This window comes from Chelonoidis abingdonii, chromosome 2, assembly GCF_003597395.2.
Source record: "Chelonoidis abingdonii isolate Lonesome George chromosome 2, CheloAbing_2.0, whole genome shotgun sequence".
Classification (NCBI taxonomy): Eukaryota; Metazoa; Chordata; order Testudines; family Testudinidae; genus Chelonoidis; species Chelonoidis abingdonii.
In genome coordinates this window covers 192577713-192590378 of record NC_133770.1, presented here as the reverse complement: position 1 = coordinate 192590378, position 12666 = coordinate 192577713, and the positions used below count along the sequence as shown (strand labels likewise).

At 48.3% G+C, this 12666-nt stretch overlaps 1 protein-coding gene across 4 annotated transcripts in view; it reads left to right on the top strand.

The window, feature by feature from the left end:
* LOC116837082 (glyoxylate/hydroxypyruvate reductase B-like) overlaps positions 1-12666 on the top strand; it is a 34528-nt gene that overhangs the window by 5368 nt on the left and 16494 nt on the right. The window lies entirely within an intron of this gene.

Sequence of the window (12666 nt, the reverse complement as noted above, 5' to 3'; positions counted from 1 at the left end):
TCCGCAGACGCTTAACATTGTATTCTTGATCTATGTTTAAAAAGTTTTAGTCTTAAATTTGCCCTTAAAAGGTTTTTTTTTTGTTTGCTTTGTTTTAAGAAATGGTTGTGGCACGAAAGTTTTCAATTCCATTTCCAGCCAACTGTTCTATGAAAGATAGTAAGAGCTTGCAACAAATCTACTCATACACCTACATCAGCCTGAAAGACCAGAGTACTTAGCCGCAGGAAAATTACTTGTCCTGTTATAGGCCGCATAAAACCATAACCGCGCCCATTTAAGGGAATATAACATAGTCATATACTGTTTATCATGCACCATACGTGAAAATCACTTGCCAATCAACTTAATACAATACTTTAAATATGCCCAATTTACTCCACTCTTGTCTCTCGCTTCCTCCTAACTCTCTTGTCAACTTTCTCAGGTTATTCATCTATTTCCTCTACCACCCCCCTCTCTCCGTCCATACTAATAATTCATGGTCTAATCCTTCTTGGCTGTCTTCAGTGTCTTTTTTCGCTCACTAACACTAATAAGCGTATCCACTACCTTTCCTCTTCTATAAAAGTTTAGCCTCTCCTCACCTAACTCTTACTAAACATAGCAATTAGTTATTTAATATATTCCATCAAGCTTCTTCTATCCACTCCCTTCATCTGCGTGCTACCAATTCCCACTCTGTCACAGAGTGTTGAGGAACATTACCCACAGATAATCTTGGCTAGCCACAATACCAAACTGCACTTAGGCCAAAGACTGACTAATGAAAAATAGGGATTCACCCTCCTAAGTTAACAGGAAGAAGATAGTCAACAATTATAGTGAGAAATCACCTCATCTCTACCTCCACCTATGTTGGAGATGGAGGAGCTGGGATTCCTACCAAGGTGCTATCTGTAAGCAAAGCTCAAGAAATCAGTCATGCCATATTTACTTCGGCTACGTAGGTAAATGTAATACATTGAATCCCTCAATTCTCTATGGCTGGAAAGGGAGAAGTATTCTCTCTTGCTACCCCAAGAGCATGCTCCTGTGCTCGCTGCTATGGTGACATGGGTTCACAAGGGTTCCTCCACACTGTTTGGAAGGATCTTCCGTTCCCACCTAGTGATAAATCTCAATTGCCTTCGCTTTCTTCTGACTCCGGATCGACAGCTATTTTCCCGAAGCGAACAGCACAGACTGAGAGAGCACAATGTTGATTCACATCAGTTTCAATATCTGCTGGAGCCGTCATCTAAACTAGATGTGATCCCTAGTCCCCGCACCACACACCCATTAGTCATTTGTTTGGTTGGCTGATGTCCGGTGTGCAGTCCAGAATACAAAGAGTAATTCATCTTGCTGACCTTCCAGATTGCCACAATCTTCTGTTGACATTTGCTGCCAGTTGTACTAGTATGATCCTCAATTTTGATTGTTTTTCCCAAGGTAGTGGGTGACGTGGTACATTTCTTGGGTGGGTAGACTCTTTTTCTTAAATGCTCTGGAGTATACCTGCATCAAACTCAGCCATCCAGCTCAGGTTCAAACAAATTTTAAAAAGGAAGATTTCTCATTGTTGTTTTGCCTCGCCACACTCACCAGCTGATCCGCAGGCTTCCCTTGATTTCTGAAACATGCCATAAGGACAATCTAGGTATTTGGTGTGTAGACCCAAGCATCCTCCACAGATTAAGTGTACATTACCCCTAAATCTAGCTACTTATGCTGCATCGTGTTTACTCTTCCGACGATAACTGGGAATATGGTCATACACTGAGAGCTTATTCAACACACAATCGAAATTTTGTGTGGTCCCCAGTAAGAAGAAGAGTAACTTTCTGCATTGTCATAAATCTTCTCTTCCTTATCTACTCTTGTCCGATTATCCGCTATTGTTAGTTTGTGTAGAGCTTTTTATACCTTTAGAAGGAAGATACGTGAGGCCCTTTCCCATCTTAATCGCCTCGACATCCATATATCTTCTTATCTCTCATCTCTTTCGTGTGCTTGAATGAGGAATGGAGGGAGCCTCCCTCGTGGGGTTGAATTGGTTTTGTCTTTCGCCCTACCTGCATTCTAACTATCCTGGCATGGCGCCAAGAATTTCTACCAGATTTTTTCCAGTCCTTTGTTCCTGGTAGAACCCTAATGTGGCTGGAACATTAGACTGGAAGAGTTGCAAACAAAAACAGTATCAGCATTCTGGGCTTTTGAAGTACATAAGCCATGGCCTCTCCACTTTGATAACATTGGGGATTTCATAGCCAGTAAGTGTTGGATGGAAACTCCTATTTTCATTGTCTTTTGGGGAAAATGAAGTTTAACTTGCTGTGGCCCATCAGTACATAGAAGTCCCTCAGCTACTGCTTACCAGTGGGTCCGCAGTCTGGGACATCTAGATTAAGGAACTAAAACTCAGCAGCAGCTGTTTTTTGCGCCTCCACCACACTCTTGTCTGCATCTACACTTTTCTTCAGGTAAATGTCCATGGGTTACATCATTTGAGAATGGATATGGATGCTGTGTAGCTGCCAGGTCACCGCACTCTGACTAACCGAAGATCAGCACTCCTCACCACTCACATCCTCACTGGGCCCACAAGGCTAACACATGAACATTGTGTTTGATGTATCGCAGAGCTTCTTCCTGCTTAGTTGAAAAGCTTCCTTTGCGTTCTGCTCTTTTTCTGAAGCTGGCCCCCGCGAGAGCATTTTCTTCTTCACTCATGACTCTGTTCTGTGCCAGCTATAGTGGCTCTAAAACACTCAATTGAAGGGACAAATACAGGCTGGTAGCAGGGCCTGAGCGAGAGAAAGATATCATATCTTAAGGCTAACTGGTCCTACTACTATTAGGGAGGGATGACGGAATTATTTAAGCTTAGTACCAAGTGACACAAGAACATAATGGATATAAACCTGGACACTTAGGAAGTTAGACTTGAAATAAGAATGAAGGTTTTCTAACCATATAGAGGAGTGAAGTTTTCGGAACAAGTTTCCAAAGGTAGTAGTGGGGCAAAGAAATATCTGGCTTTAGACTAAGCTCGATAAGTTTATGGAGGGGATGATATGATGGGATAGCCTAATTTTGGCAATTAATTTGCAATTGATCTTTGATTATTCAAGCAGGTAAGTATGCCCAGGGTCTGTGAATGAGATCTTAAAAGATGGGGTGGGCGATCTGAGTTACTACAGGAATTCTTTCCTGGGTGCTAGCTGGTATTCTTGCCCACAATGCTCAAAGGTTTAACTGATTGCCATATTTGGGGTCGGAAGGAATTTTTCCTCCAGGGCAGATTCAGATGGCCCTGGAGTCTTTTTCGCTTCTTCTGCAGCATGAGGCACGGGTCAACTTGTTGGTGATCTCTGCAGCTTGAGGTCTTAAAAAACCACAATTTGAGACTTTCAATAACTCAGACATAGGTTAGGGGTTTGTTACAGGAGTGGGTGGGTGAGATTCTGTTGCCTGCATTGTGCAGGAGATCAGACTAGATGATCATAATGGTCCCTTCTGACCTTAAAGTCTATGAGTCTATGAGTTGACTGCCTGTTCTCCTCAAGTGGGTTCAGGGAAGCAGCAGGAAACAGGAAGCTCCCTGAGAAGCTGGTATTAATCAGTCCAGGCTCCTGGGGTGCTAGAGAGGTACATACAAGGCTCCTTTTCTTTCTCCCTGCAGCTGTCTGTTATTCCCTCTCACCTTTTCTCCTTCCTGCCATGTCTCTTGTGCCGTCCTTCCTGCAGCACAGCACTCCACCACCTCTGTGCATCTAGAGCAGCGAGAATACATGTGCATCAGCAGCAGACAATTTTCTACTCTCTGGGCCCTAGTGGCGCTCCCTCCCCTCCCCTCCCCCCCACTCTGGCACCCGAGGCGGCCACCTCAGTTCGCCTCATGGTAAGGCCAGCCCTGAAAGTACTTCTAAAATAAATACAGATATAAGTGTGATTTTGATGAGCAATGTGTTGTAATGAAGGAAGGCTCACGCACTAAGAACAAAAAGTGTAATTCAGCAGTTTTCTCTTTCATACTGAAGATAGAGAGCAAAGAGACTTTATTCTGGATTATGGATCTAATTTATCCTGATTAGGAGGCTGTGGTGCATGATGCTTTAAGAACTGTAATGCCTGCATGTGGCTAGAGCAGGGGTCGGTAACCTATGGCATATATGCCAGAGATGGCACATGAGCCAATTTTTAATGGCACTCTGGAGCCTGCCGGGACTCCAGCATGCCACTAAAAATTCTGCTCAGCCCGGCGCGCTCTCCTCTGCCCTCCACTTCCCCCGCGGGGGCAGGCAGCAGAAGCATAGCCGTGCGCATGGGGTGGGCAAATGGCCCCACTCTCCCGGCACAACAAGCCGCGGGGTCCGCGCTCCCGGGCCGGAATGTGGGGCCGAGCGCAGCAAGCTGCCGGCCCGTCCCCCACCTTCTCCCCTCCCCTGAGTCCCTGCCGCCTCGCGCAGCGCTCTGGGGGTCGGGGCTGCACGCTCCCAAGGGCAGAGTTTGGCTCTGCGGGAGGCAGAGATGCTCCCTGCTCAACCAGAGGGGCGGGGCTGTGTGGTCCCGCCAGGGCCGGCTCTAGCAATTTCGCCACCCCAAGCATGGCGGCACGCCTTGGGGGGGCACTCTGCTGCTCCCCCTTCCCGCGGCTCCGGTGGACCTGCCACAGGCGTTTCTGCGGAGGGTCTGATGGTCCCGCGGCTCTGGTGGAGCTGCCACAGGCGTGTCTGCGGGAGGTCGACCGAAGCCGCGGGACCAGCGGACAGTCCACCACCACGCCTGCGGCAGCTCCGCAGGAGCCACCTGCCGCCCTCCCAGCAACCAGCAGAGTGCTCCCTGCAGTGTGCCGCCTCAAGCACATGCTTGATGCGCTGTGGCCTGAAGCCGGCCCTGGCTCCCGCAGAGCAGCATATCTAGCTCTGTGTGGAGCCTCATGGTAAGGGGCCCATGGCTGGGGGGGTTGGATAAGGGGTAGGGGCAGTTAGGGGACAGGGAGCAGGGTGGGTTGGATGGGGGTGTGGGATCCCAGGGGGGTGGTTAGGGGTGGGGGTAAGTGGAATGGGGCAATGGGAGTCCTGGGTTTGTGAAGGAGCGAAGGGTGGTAGGGGTCAGGGCAAGTCCAGGGGAACCAGGAGCAAGGGAGGGTCCTGGGGAAGGAGTTAGGGTGGGGGTCCTGGGGGGTGGTCAGAGGACAAGGAAACGGGCGGGTTGGATGAGTTGCGGAACGTTCTGGAAGGTCCTGTCAGGAGGCAGGGGTGTGGAAAGGGGTTGGGGCCAGGAGAGTGGGCGGGGTTGGAGGGTTCGGAAGTTCTGGGGGTCCTGTCAGGGGCAGGGAGTGGTTGGATGCTGGGGACGGGGGGTGATGAGGTCGGGGTCAGTCTATAGGACAGTAGAAGATAGAGTCCAGTCTGGGGACAAGAAAGCAGGGAGGCTTAGAAGGGGGTGAGTCCTGGGGGCAGGTGAGGGCAGGCGTCCAGGAGGGGGTAGTCAAGGGGACAAGGAGCACAGGTTGAGAGTTTTTAGGGGCGCAGTCACACTCAGCACTCTCTGCCCTGAGCCCCCACCCCCACCACCACGTACTCAATAACATCTGCCACTGAAGCACACCTTCTTAGATCAGTAAGTTAACAGCATCTCTCTAGTCTCTTATCTTGCAAGGTATCTCTAGAGTTATGAATGTTACATCAATTATATATGTCCTTCAGTGATCTGAGTTAAGTCTAAAGGCTACGATATACCTATCTATAAAAAGGTACATATGGGAGCTTGCAAACTTGTTGTTAACTTAAAAGACAGAATACATTAAGCAAACCAATCAGATTCAGTTGTTTGATTTCTTTTGATTAGATTTACTAATACTGCAAATGTGCCACTCATGAATATTCAATAGGGTTTGAAAAGGATGGCTCCATTTATCTTAATTGACAAACTTTCGTTACCAGAGAAGGAATACCTTCTGGATGGAGATAGAGCAACGTTACAAAACACACAACATCCACAGTGAAAAAAAATTAAAGAAAATTTTTAACGCCACAAAAATTCTTTTTCAGCTATTTAAATTTGTGACAGCAAGGGATAAGGCCTTTTTAAAAGGTACTAAAATCCTATTGTGCTATTGCAAAACAATTAACTCCTTTGCCCACCTACAGGACAATAAGTTAAAACTAGGTATCTTGGTTGGCTATACTTGCTTTTAGAAGTACATGTTCTTTAGCTTTCAAACTAAAATTAAGTAGGCCAGCATCCCTCTTCTCACACAGCAAACACGTGCTCGATAGAAAGCACACTGTAGCACAGAGCTGTGAAACGTGAATAGTTTTTCGAAAATTATATCAAGGACTAATCCATGCAGTCACTAACTGATAGATAAATCCTCTTTCTATCTCAAATATCTAATGAACCTGAAACAGGGATTAAGGTTATTACAGCAACTTCCGATTTTGATGCATATACACCATTTGCTTACAAGAAAAGGTTCCAAACTTACTTCAATTTTTTTTTTGGTCCTTAGTACAAATATGTTTTTCCATTAATTCAAAAAGATCACAAAAATAGCTTCGAGGGAAAAACAGTAATCAAAGGAGCAATCCAAAAGTCTACTCCTTTAAAAATTAATTCTGTCTTTTGTGTACATATCTCATGCTGCACTTTTGCTTGCTAGATTGTCATGAACTTGTCAAATCTCTTCCCTTCTAGTTCATTTGACAGGTTTAATAAAAAATTTTTCTCGCATCAAATCCAAGGTTTCACCACCTCCAAAAGGGGATGAAGCGGTGTTTTAAATCACATTCACCTAATTTATTGAGCAATGTAAGCAAATTACACCTACTTTAGCCCAAAAACGCACTACATGCTTGAAACTCTGTACAAAGGCCATGCTACTACATAAGGAAGGAAAGAGTGAAATGTAATTACTGCCAATTAGGAGCCAAGCTAGTCCTTTACAATACAAAGAGCTACAATACTCTGATTTCATAAAACAAAGAGATAAAAATAATTGCATATCAGGTCTTCAATGCCCCTGCATGAAGCAAGAGGGTAACAATTTGTATAGATCGAACCGTCATCATATAGATCACGTAAGCTCTTCTTACACTTGTACAAACTCTGGATTAATATTAACAAGAGGACTAAGTATCTGCAGTGCCCATGGCCATGGCTTAAAAGGAGACCTGCTTCTCAGAAGTGAGCAAAATAATCACTCTCTGGAAATAAGGTACCGCTAGTTGGGCACTGAAAGTCAGTGTTTAGCTTTCAAAACCTTGGCCATGGACTATATAAGAAACCAAAAAATAAGTTGCAATTTTCTATAAGGAGGGGACTGAGGTGAGGAAACACCGGATTGTAAAAGGACAAAATGAATTACTTTTCCCAGATCTCATAATTGATTCATGTGATTTTGTGGGCAGATCCTTAAACTGCTCTGTACTCAAGTTTTACCAAACTAAAACTGAGATAATATCTACATCAACAGGGTTGCTATTGCTGTACATAACTCAAAAAAGCATATACGATAAATCGTGATTCAACACAGCCAATTACATCAAATGCATGGTACAGCATGATCTCATACATGCATATATAACATCAAACTGCCCATTGTCGCATGTCATGCATCCCGGGCTCAATATTTTGCCTTTTCTATTAGATTCATAGTGAAAAGTGCTAACATGCTTTACCTCAATATGCAGTAACTCCTCGGACATCAGTATCGACGATCCTCGGATATAGGTGGGGAAACAAATATACCAGCAGGCAAAAATAGCAATGCCAACGTTCACTTCTGAGAGGCAGCAATAGGAAGAAACTACAAACGGTCCTAAACTCCAACCCCTGTGCTCCAACCAGAAGTTCTCAAAACTCCAGGCCAAGGGCCCACTTGCTGGTCACTGTCCCTCCTTGTATTCAGCTGTCAAATTAGACTGATATGCCAACCATAACTAATTCATTGTCCTTGTAAGCAGCCTGCTGTCGTTATGCAGAGGTCTTATGTGATGAAGATGGGAAGTGGAGCTCTGCAACACAATGCAAGAACAGGAGGCAAAAGTGCCCCGCCAAGACACTCTGTCACACCACTGGGCTGGTCCAGGAAGGTCTGGGAACCCTGCCAGCAGAAAGGCTGCTATGCAAGGGGCACAGGTGTAACCTAGGCCCCGTGCCTCATGAGGACAGCCCCAGGTGCAAGCACGGCGATGTCCCGGATCCGCGCAAAGAACAGGACGAGTGGGATCCCGGTCTGTACGGGAAAGGCGTCGACCACCGCTGCCTGGGGTTGCAGGGCGGCGGCCAGGCCGCTCATCGAGGGTCTGGGAAGAAGACTCACGGCTGCGCCGACAGCTGAGACAACAGAGCCGGTGGAGCTCCCCGGGGCCGGGGGGGCGCTAGGGCACCGGAGGGCCTCGAAGTGACCGGGAACCGGCCCGCTTCCACGCGCGGCGGGGCCCCCCGCGGCAGGACGCTAGGAAGGGGCACGAAGAGGCCTGGTGCCCCTTATTCGGTGGCTAGGGCCAGCGTCCTCCCCCACCGGTAGCACCGACGTGCCCCAGCCTCCCCCAGTCGGCTCCAGCCACGCTGAAGTGTCCGCATACCTGAGGAGCCGCCCAAGGGCTGGGTGAGCGGCCTGCTCCTTACCATAACGGCAGAATGGTGTGTGCGGCCGGCGCGGCCTCAGTCTCGTTCGCGCGGTCAGCAGCGGCCGCCGCGCTCCATCGCAGCTGCCTCCATCAAGATGGCGGCGCCGAAGCCACGCCCCAGCCGGAAGCGGCGCCAACGCAAGGGGGCGGGAAGCGTACTGCTCTGCACCTGCCATCGTAGGAGGGCAGCAGGTCTGGGTCGTTTTCCGGATTGCCCCGGAAGCGGCGTGTGTCTATGGGGGAGACTCGCGCTGCTTCTGAGTACCCCCACGTCACGCTGCCGCTCTGGACCACTGCTTCTACCCCCGCTGTTTGGGGGCCTGCAGACGGTTCTAGCACGCGTCTTTACACAGTCCCCGCCCCGGCTCGGTCCTGGATAGATCCCCACAGCAGCGAGCTGAGCCCCATGGGGCGCTGTGCACTGGCCAAGGAGAGGGAAGGAGGGGTGAGGGCTTCTCCATGCCACCAGACGAACCTGAGGGGAAGCTGGTTTAGATGAGCCAGAGCACAGACTAGTCGGGCCTGTGTCCATCCTGCTGAAGACTGGCGCATGGCAGATGAATTTCTGTACCTGCGTGTCTATCCTGCCCCTGCTTTCTTCCATCCTGGACGCCAGATTGAACGTATAGCAAACTGGCATCCCTGCCTTTGCCTTCCCAGAGAGACACGGTGGGTGAGGGAATATTTTTTTTATTGAACTAACGCTTTTGTTGGTAAAAGAGAGACAAGCCCTTTTGAGCTTCCACAGAGCTCTTCGTGGCTGAAGAAAGAGCTCGCTAAACTCCGAAAGCTTGACTCGCTCACCAGCTGAAGCAGTTCAGTATAAAAGATGTTACCGCGCGCACCCTCTTTTTCCTAATATCGCGTACCAACGCGCAACCGCTACAGCACTTTTTCGCTTCTCAGACAGGCTGATGGAGGGATTGAAGTTCCGCACGTCAAATTAAATGACAGATTTATGAAAGATCCCTTGCCCGTTGTAGTCCTAGAGAGCTTTAGGATTTGCTTTGCCTGAGCTCAGTCTAGTGCATTTTAGAACAATACAGCCCATTTCGCTATCCTCGTCCCGCATTAAGTGATGGGAGTTGCAGGTGCTGTATAACCAATCTGGCTGGAACTAGAACAGCTCGGGCCCAAGCCCTTTTCCCATCCTGCGTTGGGCCAGCGTGATACTCTGCGCTAAGCCAATCCACCCGATTAGAAGTAACTGGCGAGAGCCTGAAGTCGGAGGCTGTGCATGGGACTCGGCCGAAATAAAACCCTAGTCGTGCCGGCAACTCTTTTCTTGCTGTGATAGACGTTCGAGCCACTAGGGGACCGCTGCTCAAAGCTTTCCGATGAACCATAGACACTGGGCGTGAGGGGGGGAAGGGCTTAGTGACGTGGCTTCTGGGTGACTCGATCCGTCACCGGCTAAGCAGTAGAGCCTTGGGGCTGCAAGTTCTCGCGAGAGTTACTCTCCAATCTCCATGTGACGGTAACGGGCTGGGCTAGGCGAAGAATGGCGTCCAGGAGGCGGGCAGCTCCTGAAGGCGGGACAATGGCGGAGGCCCCTGCAGTGACGCGAGGCGCCAGCCTGTGGGGCGAGCGCGGCGGGGGCACAGAGCGGGAGGGAGCCGACGGCAGCGCTGGGGAAATGGCCCTCGAGGCCCGCCATCAAGTGCATGGAAGCGGGACCGGAGTCTGCTGCGGGCGGCGCGCGTGGGGAGTGAAACAGTTGCGGGTGGCCAGCCCCAGCGCCTGCGGAGAGCCCTCCAGGGTGTACTGGGGGCCCTGCCGTGCAGGGCTTCTGGGCGCCCTAAATACCCGACACCCGACGGAGCAGCCCGCAGTGCCCGCGCTGGACCAAAGAGGCTCAATGGCAGGACACCCACACAGCGCCGAAGACTGGCACCTTAAATAACCCAAATGAGGAGGCAGCATTTAAGAGAAGCTATTTCATACTTTAAAGTGCATTCTGAGCGCTCCATTAACTGGGCGAGAGCACCGTACTCAGCATGACATGAGAAGAAGAAAGTGTCTCTTGCCCCGTAACGTCACCCGAAACGTGTTTGTGTTTATTATTAGACCAAAAAATAGTTGAAAACCAGCTCTATGATGGAGTCTAGAAGAATTAACGACTCAGAAAGATGGTTGCCAAAGTATCTTACACACCAATCTCCACGGCCACCTAGGTAGGGGAAAGCCTAATTTCACAATCCGCTTCTGTCTTTCCTACTAAAACAGTTTTCGTCTCTTTCCTTAAAATTAAAGTGCTGAGCAATCCAGGTATGCTTTTGACAACTTGATTTGGTGGTTATTTTTCTTAATACTCGATGGGTTTAAGTCTCTCCATAAAATTGACATGAGCAGATATACCATTGGGTAAAATACGAATACATTTGCACATTTTTATTAATGAATGTGCTCATTGCCAAAAAAGCTAGTGAGATCAGATGTGGTAGAGTGCCAGTGTCACTGAAATCTAGGTCGCGTCAGGTCTGCGAATGGTGTTAATATGGATTTGAGCTTCTCCACCAGGGCAACACTGCATTATATTCTAGTTCAGTCAAAGCCAAGTTGAAATTGTGAGTAAGTATGATTGTTTAAACTTCAGTGTAAGGCTGTGTAGATAGGACTCCTTTGTAAGTGCTTTACATGTGACAATCTGTGGTGCATCCCAAGTCAACCCAAACTTGGGTAATCATGACTTTCTTGAGGATCTCTTCAACAGGTCCGGTAGGCCACACGCCGACAGCTCAAAAAATATGGCTGAAAAAAAATTAAAACAGCAAGAATTATGAACTAGAGTATGATCAGAAGAGAATAACAGGTAGGAGGTTGCCTAGTGTTTCCTTGGCTCTGGCTGTTAATGGCTGGATGGCTGCATGGTTGTAAGCCCCATTCTACTGGGGCCCCTTATCTGCATGTTTGAGTGGCCACGTGGGGGAGAAATTTGTGGCAAAGAGCACTTGTGAAGAGTTTTGTGAAAAAAATTTTTTTGTTGGACCCATTTTGGAGTAGAGAAATGCTAGCTGTTGCAGTATCTTTTTGGCAAGACAGCATTATTTAATAGTCTTAGAAGGAGGCAGATTGCCTTTCCTTCAGGGTTAGAGACTAGATGGAACAAATTTAGCCTATTCTCGACCGGAGAGATAGATCTGAAAGGGATTTTCGAACATATGGCACTGACACCATTCTCAGTGTGGCTGTAATGATCTAGCGCGAGGCCCATTGTCCTAGTACACCCTCGGTCCGGCTGAAGTGGGTCATACCACCTGAAACCGCCAGGGATGTAGTAAAAACCAAGCAGCTTACGCTGCATAACTATTGGTGTAAAGCAGGGATGTGTTTTACAGGTTTTTTTTTTTTTTTTTTTTTTTTTTTTTTTTTTTTTTTTTTTTTTTTTTTTTTTTTTATTTTTTTTTAGAGAAGATAAGTTGACTCTGGGTCAGGACGTCTGGGTTCTGGCTTCCAGCTCTGCACCAATAGTTGTAATGACTTTGGGTGAGCATTTCCCTCTTCAAGTATTCAGTTTCTTCTGGCTTGTAAAGTAGATCCATACCCTACCAGCTAGCCTCGCGGGACTTGGGAGATGGGCTGGAGTAATGTTTTAATACTGCGGTGGCTGACATCTCTATTCCCTCTGCTTGACTCCTTCCATCACCCACTCACACCTAGCCCTGACTCTGGCACCGCACGTCATACCCACGCCCCCTCTTCCCTGACACCTACACTCCCTACATACCCAGCCCCTCGTCCTGACTCCAGCCTCTTCCTCCCAGCCTCTGGGTCCTGGCGCAGCTCCTGCACAGCCACTGCTGGTCTGGGTTCTGGCTGACAGACCCTTGCCAGCAGGGGTTCTTGGCCGCAGGCCCCGCTTAGCGCCCGCTGCTGCCTCGGTACACAGAACCCCAGACCTAGCATGTGACAGAGCGGGCCAGCAGCATAAGATCATTTTAATTTCCAAATTTTAAATGAAATCTTCTTAAACATTTTGAAAACCCTGTTTATTTGACAATACAACACTAGTTTAGTTATATAATATATAGACTTATAGCGA